Below are 15572 nucleotides of genomic sequence, written 5' to 3'. Positions count from 1 at the left end.
GCAGGGTTCCTGACAGCTTTCCCACCCAGCACCTCTGCTCAGTCAGCTTGACCCACATCTGAGCTTTCCTTTCCCAGCACCTACTGCCCAGTCAGTACAAGCCACCTCAGTGGTTACCCCGGCCTGTTGCTTCTGCCCAGTCAGCACGAGCCACCTCTGGCTTTCCTGCCCAGCATCTCCTTCCCAGTCAGCATGAGCTGCCTCCAGGCTTCTCCCACCCAGTGCCTGCTGCCCAGTCAGCATAAGCCTCTCAGTGGTTTTCCCGCCCAGCGCCTCCTGCCCAGTCAGCATGAGCCACCTCAGGGCTTTCCCACCCAGCGCCTCATGTCCAGTCAGCGTGAGCCACCTCAGGGCTTTCCCTCCCAGCGCCTCCTGCCCAGTCAGTGCAGGGCTCCTGTCAGCTTTCCCACCCAGCGCCTCATGTCCAGTCAGCGTGAGCCACCTCAGGGCTTTCCCTCCCAGCGCCTCATGTCCAGTCAGCGTGAGCCACCTCAGGGCTTTCCCGCCCAGTGCCTCATGTCCAGTCAGCGTGAGCCACCTCAGGGCTTTCCCGCCCAGTGCCTCTGCCCAGTCAGCATGAGCTGCCTCCAGGCTTCTCCCACCCAGTGCCTGCTGCCCAGTCAGCATAAGCCTCTCAGTGGTTTTCCCGCCCAGCGCCTCCTGCCCAGTCAGCATGAGCCACCTCAGGGCTTTCCCACCCAGCGCCTCATGTCCAGTCAGCGTGAGCCACCTCAGGGCTTTCCCTCCCAGCGCCTCCTGCCCAGTCAGTGCAGGGCTCCTGTCAGCTTTCCCACCCAGCGCCTCATGTCCAGTCAGCGTGAGCCACCTCAGGGCTTTCCCTCCCAGCGCCTCATGTCCAGTCAGCGTGAGCCACCTCAGGGCTTTCCCTCCCAGTGCCTCATGTCCAGTCAGCGTGAGCCACCTCAGGGCTTTCCCGCCCAGTGCCTCTGCCCAGTCAGCATGAGCCACCTCAGGGCTTTCCCGCCCAGTGCCTCATGTCCAGTCAGCGTGAGCCACCTCAGGGCTTTCCCGCCCAGTGCCTCTGCCCAGTCAGCATGAGCCACCTCAGGGCTTTCCCGCCCAGTGCCTCATGTCCAGTCAGCGTGAGCCACCTCAGGGCTTTCCTGTTCAGCACCTCTGCCCAGTCTGTGTGAACTGCCTCCAGGCTACTCCTGCCCAGTGCCTCCTACCCAGCCAATGCAGGGCACCTGAGGGCTTTCCCACCCAGCGCCTCCTGCCCAGTCAGCGTGAGCCACCTCAGGGCTTTCCTGCCCAGCACCTACTGCCCAGTCAGTACAAGCCACCTCAGTGGTTACCCCGGCCTGTTGCTTCTGCCCAGTCAACACGAGCCACCTCTGGTTTTCCTGCCTAGCATCTCCTGCCCAGTCAGCATGAGCTGCCTCCAGGCTTCTCCCACCCAGTGCCTGCTGCCCAGTCAGCATGCGCCTCTCAGTTATTTTCCCTCCAAGCCCCTCTTCCCCAGTCAGCGTGAGCCACCTCAGGGCTTTCCCTCCCAGTGCCTCCTGCCCAGTCAGTGCAGGGCTCCTGACAGCTTTCCCGCCCAGCGCCTCTGTCCAGTCAGCTTGACCCACATCTGAACTTTCCTGCCCAGCACCTACTGCCCAGTCAGTACAAGCCACCTCAGTGGTTACCCCGGCCTGTTGCTTCTGCCCAGTCAGCACGAGCCACCACTGGCTTTCCTGCCCAGCATCTCCTGCCCAGTCAGCATGAGCTGCCTCCAGGCTTCTCCCACCCAGTGCCTGCTGCCCAGTCAGCATGAGCCTCTCAGTGGTTTTCCCGCCAAGCCCCTCCTCCCCAATCAGCATGAGCCACCTCAGGGCTTTTCCCGCCCAGCGCCTCCTGCCCAGTCAGCATGAACCACCTCAGGGCTTTTCCCGCCCAGCGCCTCATGTCCAGTCAGTGCAGGGCTCCTGACAGCTTTCCCGCCCAGCGCCTCATGTCCAGTCAGTGCAGGGCTCCTGACAGCTTTCCCGCCCAGCGCCTCATGTCCAGTCAGCGTGAGCCACCTCAGGGCTTTCCCTCCCAGCGCCTCCTGCCCAGTCAGTGCAGGGTTCCTGTCAGCTTTCCCACCCAGTGCCTCTGCCCAGTCAGTACAAGCCACCTCCGTGGTTACCCCGGCCTGTTGCTTCTGCCCAGTCAGCATGAGCCACCTGTGGTTTTCTTGCCCAGCATCTCCTGCCCAGTCAGCATGAGCTGCCTCCAGGCTTCTCCCGCCCAGTGCCTGCTGCCCAGTCAGCATGAGCCTCTCAGTGATTTTCCCACAAATCCCCTCCTCCCCAGTCAGCATGAGCCTCTCAGGGCTTTTCCCGCCCAGCCCCTCCTCCCCAGTCAGCGTGAGCCACCTCAGGGCTTTCCCTCCCAGCACCTCTGTCCAGTCAGTGCAGGGCTCCTGACAGCTTTCCCACCGAACGCCTCATGTCCAGTCAGTGCAGGGCTCCTGTCAGCTTTCCCACCCAACGCCTCATGTCCAGTCAGCTTGACCCACATCTGAACTTTCCTGCCCAGCACCTACTGCCCAGTCAGTACAAGACACCTCAGTGGTTACCCCGGCCTGTTGCTTCTGCCCAGTCAGCATGAGCCACCTGTGGGCTTTCCTGTTCAGCACCTCTGCCCAGTCTGTGTGAACTGCCTCCAGGCTTCTCCTGCCCAGTGCCTCCTGCCCAGCCAATGCAGGGCTCCTGCCCAGTCAGCGTTAGCCACCTCTGGGCTTTCCCACCCAGCACCTACTGCCCAGTCAGTACAAGCCACCTCAGTGGTTACCCCGGCCTGTTGCTTCTGCCCAGTCAACACGAGCCACCTCTGGCTTTCCTGCCCAGCATCTCCTGCCCAGTCAGCATGAGCTGCCTCCAGGCTTCTCCCGCCCAGTGCCTGCTGCCCAGTCAGCATGAGCCTCTCAGTTGTTTTCCCGCCAAGCCCCTCCTCCCCAGTCAGCGTGAGCCACCTCAGGGCTTTCCCTCCCAGCACCTCTGTCCAGTCAGCTTGACCCACATCTGAACTTTCCTGCCCAGCACCTACTGCCCAGTCAGTACAAGCCACCTCAGTGGTTACCCCGGCCAGTTGCTTCTGCCCAGTCAGCACGAGCCACCTCTGGCTTTCCTGCCCAGCATCTCCTGCCCAGTCAGCATGAGCCTCTCAGTGGTTTTCCCGCCAAGCCCCTCCTCCCCAGTCAGCATGAGCCACCTCAGGGCTTTTCCCGCCCAGCCCCTCCTCCCCAGTCAGCGTGAGCCACCTCAGGGCTTTTCTCACCCAGCGCCTCATGCCCAGTCAGTGCAGAGCTCCTGACAGCTTTCCCGCCCAGCGCCTCCTGCCCAGTCAGCATGAGCCACCTCAGGGCTTTCCCACCCAACGCCTCATTTCCAGTCAGTTTAGGGCTCCTGTCAGCTTTCCCACCCAACGCCTCATGTCCAGTCAGCGTGAGCCACCTCAGGGCTTTCCCACCCAGTGCCTCTGCCCAGTCAGTACAAGCCACCTCCGTGGTTACCCCGGCCTGTTGCTTCTGCCCAGTCAGCATGAGCCACCTGTGGTTTTCTTGCCCAGCATCTCCTGCCCAGTCAGTATGAGCCACCTCAGGGGTTTCCCTCCCAGCGCCTCCTGCCCAGTCAGTGCAGGGCTCCTGTCAGCTTTCCTGCCCAGCGCCTCCTGCCCAGTCAGTATGAGCCACCTCAGGGGTTTCCCGCCCAGCGCCTCCTGCCCAGTCAGCGTGAGCCACCTGTGGGCTTTCCCACCCAGCACCTACTGCCCAGTCAGTACAAGCCACCTCAGTGGTTACCCCGGCCTGTTGCTTCTGCCCAGTCAACACGAGCCACCTCTGGCTTTCCTGCCCAGCATCTCCTGCCCAGTCAGCATGAGCTGCCTCCAGGCTTCTCCCGCCCAGTGCCTGCTGCCCAGTCAGCATGAGCCTCTCAGTTGTTTTCCCGCCAAGCCCCTCCTCCCCAGTCAGCGTGAGCCACCTCAGGGCTTTCCCTCCCAGCACCTCTGTCCAGTCAGCTTGACCCACATCTGAACTTTCCTGCCCAGCACCTACTGCCCAGTCAGTACAAGCCACCTCAGTGGTTACCCCGGCCAGTTGCTTCTGCCCAGTCAACACGAGCCACCTCTGGCTTTCCTGCCCAGCATCTCCTGCCCAGTCAGCATGAGCCACCTCAGGGCTTTCCCTCCCAGCACCTCTGTCCAGTCAGTGCAGGGCTCCTGACAGCTTTCCCACCGAACGCCTCATTTCCAGTCAGTTTAGGGCTCCTGTCAGCTTTCCCACCCAACGCCTCATGTCCAGTCAGCGTGAGCCACCTCAGGGCTTTCCCTCCCAGCGCCTCCTGCCCAGTCAGTGCAGGGCTCCTGTCAGCTTTCCCACCCAGTGCCTCTGCCCAGTCAGTACAAGCCACCTCCGTGGTTACCCCGGCCTGTTGCTTCTGCCCAGTCAGCATGAGCCACCTCTGGCTTTCCTGTTCAGCACCTCTGCCCAGTCTGTGTGAACTGCCTCCAGGCTTCTCCTGTCCAGTGCCTCCTGCCCAGCCAATGCAGGGCTCCTGCCCAGTCAGCGTTCACCACCTCTGGGCTTTCCCACCCAGCGCCTCCTGTCCAGTCAGTTCAAGCCATCTCTGGTTTTTCCCACCCAGCGCCCATTGCCCTGTCAGCATGAGCTGCATCTGGGCTCTCCCACCCAGGTCATATCTAAAATACAGATTCTCTGAGGAGCAGAGGCTGGGGTTCTCTAAGCTTTCTCCAACATGAGGGAGATAGGAAATAAACAGTAATAATCTTCAGTCACCCCCACTACTGGGGAGGAATGGGGGTCACCCCTACAAGATGAGGGGAAAGCGTGAAGGAAATGAAGGGCACTTTCACCCCCAGTGCTCACACAGGAGAGGGCACATAGGGGTCTCTGTCAATGATGAGGAGGGGAGTGGGGGGGTCTCTCTCCAGTGCTGGCGGGCAGAGGGAAGGAATGTGGGGGGTCTCCCCTGTAAAAGAGGATGTTGGGAGTCTCCCCACAGTACTAAGGGGATAAGTAGGAATGCAGAGGGTCTCTCAGGGGTCTCGAAGCTGCAGTCCCCTGGGGCTTAGGCGGAACTCCAGTGGTGGCTGCAGGGTCACTGAGTTCCAGAAGGCTTTGGCAAAGGTCATGTCACGCTCAGCAGAGCCGGCAAAGACCAACAGTCCGGCCCGTGCAAGGGAGGCTGCATAGCCCCGGGGCTTCCCTGTGCTGTCTCCATAGAGCCCAAGAACCACTGCCCCACCGTGCAGGTCGGTGTGTGCACACTCAGCCCAGCTCCCCAGGGAACCCACTTTGCAGCCAGGCCGGCCCTGCCCAGTCCTCTGTCTGCTGTAGGGATAAAGCAGAGACAGGCTGGATCGCTGCCTCCGCTGCTCTGCAGTGCTGAATGTTATGGTCGAGGCTGCTGAGGAATTCGGGCAGTGCAGTTTCCTACATTAGTTTACATTAAAGTGGTGATGTAAGAGACATTCCTAATCTAAAAACATGGGGCCCATGTTACCCTGCACCGCGTGTTCTCATTTGCACCGACGCACCGTGAGAGCAAAAGTCTTCCAAGGTAGCCAGGCAATATTTCACACCCACCTGTCCCTGCTGCACGTGGGTACACTATAGGCAGGCCAACGGTGAATTGGGGCCTGGTTTTCATCTAGTTTTTAAATAATTGATTTTTAAGGGCTGGCCTAGTGCATCTGTGCATTAATCCAGCACCAGCAAAAAGCAGCACAGATTTGCCCATCTCCCCCAGTGCAGTACTTGACCCAGAACCCTGTTTATTCTTCTAGGGAGTGCTGCCCTGGGTTTTGTAGCCAGTTGGTGATATTATTGCACCCCATAGCATATCTGGCACGGACAGTATCCATCAGAGGGCACGGCTGATCTGGACACATTATGGGAGTGCAGGTGTTTGTCACACGTGATGTGGCCCAATTAGAATATTGCTGCTGGAATTAAAACTTGAGACCTCACAAGTAGGGCACCATAGCACCATCAGCTGGTAGCTTTCAGTTACTACCACTCCAGGAGCCAAATTTAACCAGCAAACTCCCTGAGGTGATCTATACCATGAGATGATGAGACAACTAGTTCCCCACCAATCTAGCACTCACTTTTACTGCACAGTAGAATTGTATTATGTTTTGTGGTTACACAGAATTCTAGTTTTCAGATGAAGTGTGATGTTTTTCTGAAGTGGTAATAGAGCCAAGCACAGTCTCTTTGGAGTCAACAGGAGTTTTGCTGCAGTAAGGACGGGAGGATGTAGCCCAGAGTGTTCTATGCAGGAATAGCACCATTGCTGTATAGTGGAGGACAGGTTTTGTTGCGACTGAAATGTTTAGCATGATACATTTGTTCTGCTTGCCACAATTCTCCCTCCCCTCCCAGTGCCTGCAGGTGGGCACAACAATATCAGGGTAACTGCCTCAGTTTCCCCTCTCAGGCTCATTAAGGATTCCACCAGATGGTCTCTTGTGTCCAGTATTACCCCTTCCCAGGGTTAGTTTATTATTCTGCATAACACACACAGTCCTTGGAAGCCCCAAACACAGTCAGTTTATCCCACACAGAATGCATGTAGTCCATGAGAGTGCCAAAACACAGTCCAACAGCACACCTCATATCCCAGCTCTGGCATGTTCTGCCACACCCAGGCTTTCTTTTGGTCCCCACCTGGTCTTTATCAGAAAATACACCCTAGTCAGTCTTTCTGCAGCTTCTTCCTGGCTTTCAAGCCTTTGCCTGGAAAGGCCATCAGGATAGTCCCTCTGCTGGTCTCCTAGGGTATAGCTACCCTGCAATAAAAGACCCCGGCTGGCCCAGGTCAGCTGAGTCAGGCTCAAGCTGTGGGGTTATAAAATTGCAGTGTAGACGCTCAGGCTGCAGCCTCAGTTTTGGGATTCTCCCCACTCGTGCGATCTCAGAGACTGGGCTCCAGCCCTGAGCCTAAACTCTACACTGCAATTTTATAATCCTGGAGCCCAAACCTGAGTCAGCGACCTAGGCCAGCTATAGGTTTTGTATTGCAGTGCTGACATACCCCTACCCCTTGTCAGCCTCCCTGCTCTGGCTCTCCTTTTCCGTTCTGCACGAACACAGGCCCTGGGGCTGCTTCTCTAGAGCTGGGCCCTTGTTCTAGGACTCATACCCCTCCTGTAGCTGTCCTTCCCCAACCAACCTCCCATCTTCTTCCAAGGACGGTCCCCTTTCTCACAGCAGTCTTCCACTCATTTATTAGCCTCAAGTGCCACACCACTCTCTTAACTGAGACACTATGGGACCTACCTGTGCTGTCCCAGGTATGCTGGATCCACTTTACTTAAAGGGGCCAGCCCCCTTGTGACAGTGCTATTTCTTGCCTTTTAAAATTTGATTTGTATGACCCTCATTCAAATAAATTAACAACTTCATTATATTGTTCTGTATATGATAGTTACAGTTTGTTACAACTTGTTGCATATATTAACTGTAGACAAGATAAACAGAGGAACAACAATAAAGGGACATCTAATACACTACTTCACAAAAGACCAAGGGAAAAATATACAAACAAGACAAAGGAAGATGGTTCACATGAAAAATATTACCTCACCTACCTTGTCTCTATGAACAATGAGACTCAAGCTCGCAACTCTACACTGAGTTGTAGGTACATAGGTTCTATGGACACAGGCAAATCCCATGCCCTGTTCCCATGGGACCCCATTCTGCAAGGTGCTGAGCAGAACTTCTAATGAAGATTATAGAAATTGAGGGTGTTTTATCACCTTCCAGAGAAGTTCACCACTTCATAGGATCAGGCCCATGGTAAGGCTTCAGGTTTTGCTATGGAGGAAATTCCATGTAAAGTTCCTCCATTGGGGAAAGTGAAGAGGGAGGTGATTCTCCTGAAACAATTACAAACTTGATTCTGATTTCACTTAAATGGGTGTAGATGGTGAGTAACTCCACTTAAGTCAGTGGGGTTAGACAGGTGTAAGGTTGGTGTCAGTAAGATTTGAAAAGATCTGCTCTAGGAATTATTTTAGGGCAGTTCTATGGCCTGTGGTATATAGGAGGTAAGACTAGAAGATCACAGTGGTCCCTCCTGGCCTTGGAATCTCTGAATCAGAATCAGACCCTATGTTTGCAAATTACAAAATAAAAAGATCTCTTCAGATTCTGTTTTGCATTTTCTTGATGCATCCAAGGGTATGAAACATTTTAATATGCAGCTTTATTCCAGCTTAACAATATTGAGCTGACAATTAGATTGATGTCACTTGCATGTGTATGGGGAATCCATTACGTTTCATTTGCTCTTCTTTGTCTCTGTGCTGTGCACCTCTACAAAGGAGCCAGGCTAAATGCCTTTTGTGTTGTGGAAACACTTCAGTATTCCAGACTTCCAACAAGATGCATTACATACCTTTTTACCTGGCTGTGTGGTTAGTGATTGTACCTTTAGCAATCAGCTAACTACACTGCCTGGTAACTAGGCTAATGTACAAGACAGTTCATTTCCAACATCTGCTTTTACTAAGAGCAGGTCTTGCCACTGAAATATGGCAGACGCTTGTACTATTAAGTTGAATTGATATTTCTTTATAATTAATTCTTAGAAGTTCACCAAAGTGGAGAGGGTGACATATGCTAACATGGGGAAGATGTATTTACAGCATAATACGGCATATGATCTCTAAGCATTTTTAGAAGTATCTACATGTTTTTAGTTTGTTAAATAAGAATTGATACATACATGTTCATATCTTTAAGAGAATTTTTAAAGTCAAATGAACTGGACTTGAATTCTTTGGCCTGTTTTCTTTGCCCCTAAAATGCTTGTTGGTCAAATCTTTTACATAAAGAATTGAATGTTTGAGGTGTTTTCAAAAAGCCAAATGAAACACAACAGGTGAAATCCTGAATCCACTGGAGTCAATGGGAGTTTTGCCACTGACTTCAATGGGGCTAAGATTTCACCTGACTTCTTCAACAATGCATTGTTTGTTGAACAGCTGACATTTCTGAAAATGAAGTTGTAAATGAAAGATGTGATGATTTATTCTGTGAGTTAGACATCAGCAGCTTGTAAGACATGCTGTTCTCTGTGCCGAGGCTGTAGCTGGGAATTCTGTGTCTTGTTTTGATGGCAGTAAAGTTAGTGATTGCAAAGAGATGGATACAATCAGCTAACTACACTGCCTACAAACCAAACACTACTTCTGCGAGGAGAGCACTGCAACTAAACCTAGAAAAAGACAAAAAGTTTCCAATAATTATTTGATCACTCACTGAATTTTGTTAGATGCTCCTGTAATACAAACAGTTAACAATGACAACTAAAACACTAGGCCATATTCATCCTTGGTGTAATTCCACAGACTCCAAAGGAGTTACTCTAGAAATAAATTTGTGCTAGTAATTCCAACATGAAATTGACTCACCACAAAGGAGTTAGTGCAAAGACATACTGAATCAGTGAAATATCATAAATTAAGTGAGGAGAATATATAAAATGGAAATTGGAGACCATAACAAACCCATTGTACAACACTTAGTCATGCTGGTGAACATGAGATAGAGATTTTCCTCATGTGAGCAAATGAACCCACAGAGGGAGAAGGCTGCAAAATGTGGGCCAAAGTGAAGTGTTTGAATATAAGTAACATCCTACGTGGTTTATGGCAAATGAATACTGAATTTCTGAGACTTACTGAGTCAAATTCATCCCTGTTGTAATTCTACTGGAGTCAATGGTGTTACACCAGAGATGAATTTGGCCAAAATATATTAGAATTGTGCCACTTCCTGTTAAAAGGTTCTTAGCAGATCATAATTGTAATGACAGTTCTAAGGACAACAGCAGTAATAATGATAGAATCTTACCCGTTCTCAATTTGCTGACCCCTAAACCTGATAAGCCCCATATAGGTCTCCCCCCATTTCTCCAGAATGCTGAAGAAGCAGAGATGGTGCTTGAAGTGGCACTGGGGCCTCAGACTGCTATGACTTTGTTACTATTACAAACTACACTACAGCATCTTTCCTAGTAGAGCCCAAAGTATCATCCTAAATAATTACAACTAAACTATGTTCATCCAATAAATTAAACTCTGTGCAAAGTGCATGTGGGGTACTACCTTTATTCTTTTCACTTGTATTCCTTCATGCTTATTCATTTCATTTGCTTGCTAATTTGTATGATTATGTAATTTACAATGTGTCTCCTAATCTTTAACGCAAATTCTATTTTACTAATAATTGTTCTGCCCAATTAAACACTATATTTGAAATGATAATAGGCTATACCTTATGTCTCGGACAAGATGTATACAATTAATAATACAATAAAATATTTTATGCAGGTTTACCTGACACGTCCTTGTTTTGCAATGAGAGACACTATGGAGTTACACCATGAATGAATTTGGCCCACAAAAGAGTAATATTTTACAAAGTTTCCCTCATAAATGCCTCAGGCTCAAAGTGTGTAAAACAAACTTCAGGATTTGCCTAGAAGGAGCTTACCTTGTAATAATCCTGATAGTGAGTATTGCATTTATAACAAAATACTTCCTGGAAGCATTCGAAGCAGGAAAAAAAGTGCTGGTAGCATCTGCTTTCTTCATTTTAAACATTTCCCTCCTTTTTTTCAGCCAGTAGCCCAGCCACCTATTCACTCCATGCATTGATTCTGAGCACTGTTTTAAAGGACAAACATGCAAGCTGGAAATTCTGGGAGTGATCCCAAGGCAGTAGCAGACCGTCCCATGTCTGTCCATGAGAATCCTCAGCTAGACTGTCCCCAGCGTTGGTTGTGGGGCAGCCCTAGGCCTGGAACCTTTGTATACACTCTGTCGTCATGGACACTCAGGTGGGGCTTGTGAATGGAGGATGGGTCACTGCTCTGAAATGGACGGCTTGACTTTATGATGGGAGGCTTTATTGTGCAAGAAGTTTCCATGGTTAAAATAAATACGGAACATAGACTGAACAGAAAGAGATATCACCACTCTCCTTTAATGGAGTGGCTGCAGCTCGGGAGTTACAATTGGGACAGTCTGGGTTATGGTATTCAACATGATTCTTAACTCACCATCATTTCTGAGACTAGTTCATAGATTCCTTCTGTCTAAGACTAGTGCTTCCTCAGTGCTTGTCTTCCTAACCCATTGTGTGCCAGCCATGGCTGTGCTCGCCCTTTCGCTTTCCCTAGTTTAGTTTTTTGTCCTCATGTTAGGTTTTTAAACAGCTCTGATCTCCAAGTGGAATATGAAAAAAAGTCTCCTAGTGCATAACAAGAGATAACAGTGGCTGCAAACAGAGTGGAAGAACCCAGGAATTAGATTGGGCGTCTCAGTTACCCAGATGAAAATCCAGTGTGACCCCAGAGTGGTAAATGGAGAGGAGTGAATCTTGTTTAGGACCAGAGTGAGTCCTGTGTAAATGAGGATGGGATAGACCTAAGGGGGCCACTGGGATCAACCTGATTTTGTTAGGCTTGTGCAAGGTGCTTATATACTGTGGTGAGAGGCACGTTAGAAAGAGATTGACAAATATATGGATGCACAGAGTGAGTCTCCCATGGGGACCTGGTTTTATTGCCCTCACCCATCTACAAAGCAAAAGCACCCCCATCACCTGGTAGGCCCCTTCCCTCTTCATACATCCTGTCATCCCCACAGAGACCTCCCTTAGGTCTGGGCTCAGAGGGATAAGCCAGAACCCCTCAGGGTGCACACACAGCCTCTCAGGGAAGGTCTTCACTTCCGGGGGGGGGGTGTCAATTTAAGATACGTAAATTCAGCTACGCGAATAGTGTAGCTGAATTCGATGTATCGGAGCCGACTTACCCTGCTGTGAGGACGGCGGCAAAATCGACCTCCGCAGCTCCCCGTTGACGGCGCTGGTGGAGTAACAGCGTCGATTCGGGGATCGATTGTCACGTCCCGACGAGACGCGATAATTCGATCCCCGAGAGATCGATTTCTACCCGCCGATTCAGGCGGGTAGTGTAGACCTAGCCACAGATCACTATGCCATGGCCTAGCTCACTGCAGAAACAGAAAGCAGCCAGCACTGGGAGCTCAGACAAATGCATTAGACTCCAAGACTCACCTTCCCCTGTCTTTACTTGAAGTGTTTTCTCTCCTCCTCTTCCCTCTTGGTCCCAGCCTCCTGTCTCTTTCTTTCTTTCTTTCTTTCTTTCTTTCTTTCTTTCTTTCTTTCTTTTCCTTCACCACTGCTGTCTCTATCTTTGCCCATCACCTGGTTCTATGTACTCCACATTTCCCCAGAGTCTCTCCTGCCCATTGCTACAGTCTCCTCACTGCAGTACTATCCTTCCCCTGCATTTCTTTGTCACCCCTCTGGCCTTGTCTCTCTCCCAGGTCCTGCATCCCACCCTCCTGCCCAGTCCTGTTCTCCCATCCAACCCTGTCTTTCCTGCCCCCATGTGCACCCAACCTGCTGCTGAGGCACTCAAGGGCAGGAGGCAGGTGGTTAAAGCCAGTGTGGTGCAGTCTGCACCCTCTTCTCCCTCTTCTTTCCCCATGGCCTACCCCACTGGGGGCCAGGAAGCCAGAAGGAGGAGCAGCAGGGAAGGATTTCTAGCTCTGCAGAGCCCTATAGTATATGGGAGGTGAAACTGCAGGAGAGAAAGTGTGTTTGTAAGTGGAGCTGGAGGGAGAGATGCTTGGCAGGTATGTGTCCACTGGGTAGGCAGACACTGGAGACATTAAAGATAACATTTTCAAAAGTGACTGGTGATAGTGAGTGCCCAACTTGAGATGCCTTAACGGGCCCTGATTTTCAGAAAGTGCTGAGCACCTATCTTCTGAAAATCAACCCCCTTTAAGGTGTCTCAAACTGGGTGGCCAAAATCACTAGTCACTTTTGAAAATCATGGCCTGAAATGAGAAAATGGTGTGAGTGTGTGTGTGTGAGGTGGGGGAATGAACAGGCATAATCACCAAATTATTACAGTAGCAGAAAAATTGCTAATGCTAGAGCACGGCATGAAGACCCTGTTTAAAGAAAGCCAACTGTCAACTCTGTGTTCTCTCCTTTCCTGGTTAATATAAGCTATGTCAAACCAGCATCAAACTCTTTGTCTTATTGGTTTAAAAGTTTCTTTGCATTTTCAGTTTCCAGAGACTGAAGTTCACATTTAAAGACCTAGCAATACATGGTGCATAATGGGTTAAGACCACTCCCCTGAGTAGGGTGACCAGATGTCCCGATTTTATAGGGACAGTCCCGATATTTGGGGCTTTTTCTTAGATAGGCTCCTATGACCCCCCACCCCCGTCCCAATTTTTCACACTTGCTGTCTGGTCACCATACCCCTGAGCAAACCACAATTCTTCCCTGACCCCTACTTTATAGTGTGAGTTGAATTAATAATATTAGAGGCCATTCAACATTGCTACATGCCTGCATACAAACCTCATAGGATCCCTTCTAACCACAGGAAACACAATGTAACTCGCAGATATGGGAATACAAACAGGCCTCAAACCCAGAGATTTACAGCTAGGGCCATGAGGAAGAACCTGTTCTGTGTTTGTTGAACCCATCCTAAGTTAGTGGAATCACTATATCCTGTCTGAAATCTACCTTATTTCTTGTACCGCATGCTTTCTTACACAACCTGAGTGCTTTTACAGAGGAGAAGCCAAAGCCCACGGAAATCAGTGGGAGTCTTTCCCTTGACTTCAAAGGGCTTTGAATCAGGCCCATATGAATTAATGTAATTAGCTTGGCCAAATCGCTATATACATATTGCTTAATAAAGTCTACTATTTATGTTAATCTAATCCATCTATCTCGCTATCGAAAGCATCTTAAAATGTTTGGTTTATGGCTGCAATTAAAAATAACTTCTATGTTGCTTCAGCCAGGAATTTTTTGCATTGAGATTGTTGAGAAGATTTAAATGAACGTGTCTTTTGTTAGCATCACATTGCCCAACAATGCCAAAAAAAAGTTACCTTGCCCTGCAGCATCCTGCTGCTCACAGTTGAAATGGCACCTTGTGAAGGCAACACTATTACTCACACATTATTGTGTCTAGAGGCAGGTCAAGTCCTGTCAGAACAACAGGCTGAAATGCAGCCAGAACAAACAAATGCACAGTGCCCTCCTCCCACAAGGACAAATTAATCTCTTAACCAACAAGGATTTTTTTACTCCAGAATGGCTCTTGCTAACTGATTTTATACCAAGATCATTAGTTCTAGGTCAGATGCCTTACCTGGAGTAGGGATCTCTCGGGCTTTATCAATCACACCTGTATGGGCAGATGCCTCGATAAACAGACATCAGAAGTTTGCTTCCAAATAAAAAAGATGTTTTCTTTTGAAAAAGTAATTCAGAACAGGCAGAAGGAAGGTTCTTAAAAGTAAGTTGCACACAGATGTGTCAGTTCCGTATTCGTTAGCAATGGACTTTGTAAAATAATGTAACTGCAAAAATTCTACTGGGGTGGCCCTAACCATCAATGTGTTTAGGAAAATAGTGCTAGCACTTGGTTTGGCCTGCAGTTACTAGAGAAACTGTGACTGACTCTTTTCCCTTTGTAGTTCATGCCTAGGCTTGCCTGGTGATCAGGGAGATCCGTAATTTAATCTAACTAAGAATGTTTGTGCTGAGTTAGGGGTCTGATCCAAAGCCCACTGAAGTAAATGGAAAGATTCGCATTGATTTTAATCGGGTCTGGATCAGGCTTTATGTGCCCAGAAAGTGGAATGCAGTGATTTCAACAAATCATTCTTTTGTAAAGGGACCAAATGTCCCCCCATTTATCTCCTATGACTTATTAATCAAAATATCTGGCTAGTCGTCATTCTTTACTTCTTTGCAAAAGCTGTCAGGATTCTAACAGTTTCTGTTAATATGTAGCTTTTGTTGGTTGGATCTTTCATTGGAATATTCTTTTCAAACTTTCTCTTTGAAGTGGGTTTCTTAGCTGTTTATTATCTAAATATAGAAAACCAGGGCTGCCTCTCCTGTAAGTAAGTCAGTGACAAGTGGCAACAGTATAAATGATTTGAAATCAATAAATCTGCCTAACTTGGAAATGGCAGTTTTCTTTCTCGCTGGAATGGGAAGCCAGCAAGTTGAAAAATTCTGTACTTTTCTGGCTCCCATTCAGTGATATAATTAACAAAAAGTGCTTCTATATTACCATGTTGGTGGATGATGTTAGAAGCGTTCAGTCAAAAACATTTAGTACCTTTTATCTAAATCAATGATAACCTCAATATCTTGAGCCATCAGGATGAATATAAAGTTGCCAAGGACCGTACTTAGTTGTCTTTTCTGTTTGACGCGTGACTTCTAAAGTGGCTGAGTTTAGCTGAATCTAGGGCCAGATGCTTCAGCCTTGACTCCCAATGAGTAGTAGTTTACTCTGTGAATAGTCCCATTGCTATGTGCTTTGTTGGTTTGGTTTCTCAGGTGCAGAGTTTGTTTACAGCTGATTTACAGTTTGCACATTAAATATCTGCACAAATAGCTGAACAAAAGGAGGTGTTGAGGGAACTTAGGCTTCTGTTTGATTGTCCTTTTGTGGAATCCA

At 49.4% G+C, this 15572-nt stretch overlaps 1 protein-coding gene across 2 annotated transcripts in view; it reads left to right on the top strand.

The window, feature by feature from the left end:
* Positions 1 to 15572, top strand: part of BTG4 (BTG anti-proliferation factor 4) — a 94382-nt gene that overhangs the window by 71362 nt on the left and 7448 nt on the right. The window contains exon 1 of one of the 2 annotated variants that reach the window (XM_054005492.1): positions 14184 to 14393. The exons of the other annotated variant lie outside the window; for it this stretch is intronic. The gene's annotated coding sequence lies outside the window, so the exon portion shown is untranslated. Of the gene's footprint in view, positions 1 to 14183; positions 14394 to 15572 lie in introns of those variants that run through there. 2 annotated transcript variants of the gene reach the window in all.

The sequence above is a fragment of the Malaclemys terrapin genome, chromosome 15 (genome assembly GCF_027887155.1).
Source record: "Malaclemys terrapin pileata isolate rMalTer1 chromosome 15, rMalTer1.hap1, whole genome shotgun sequence".
Classification (NCBI taxonomy): domain Eukaryota; kingdom Metazoa; phylum Chordata; order Testudines; family Emydidae; genus Malaclemys; species Malaclemys terrapin.
The sequence above is the reverse complement of the archived record's forward strand: the minus strand, read 5'-3'. Positions and strand labels throughout refer to the sequence as shown.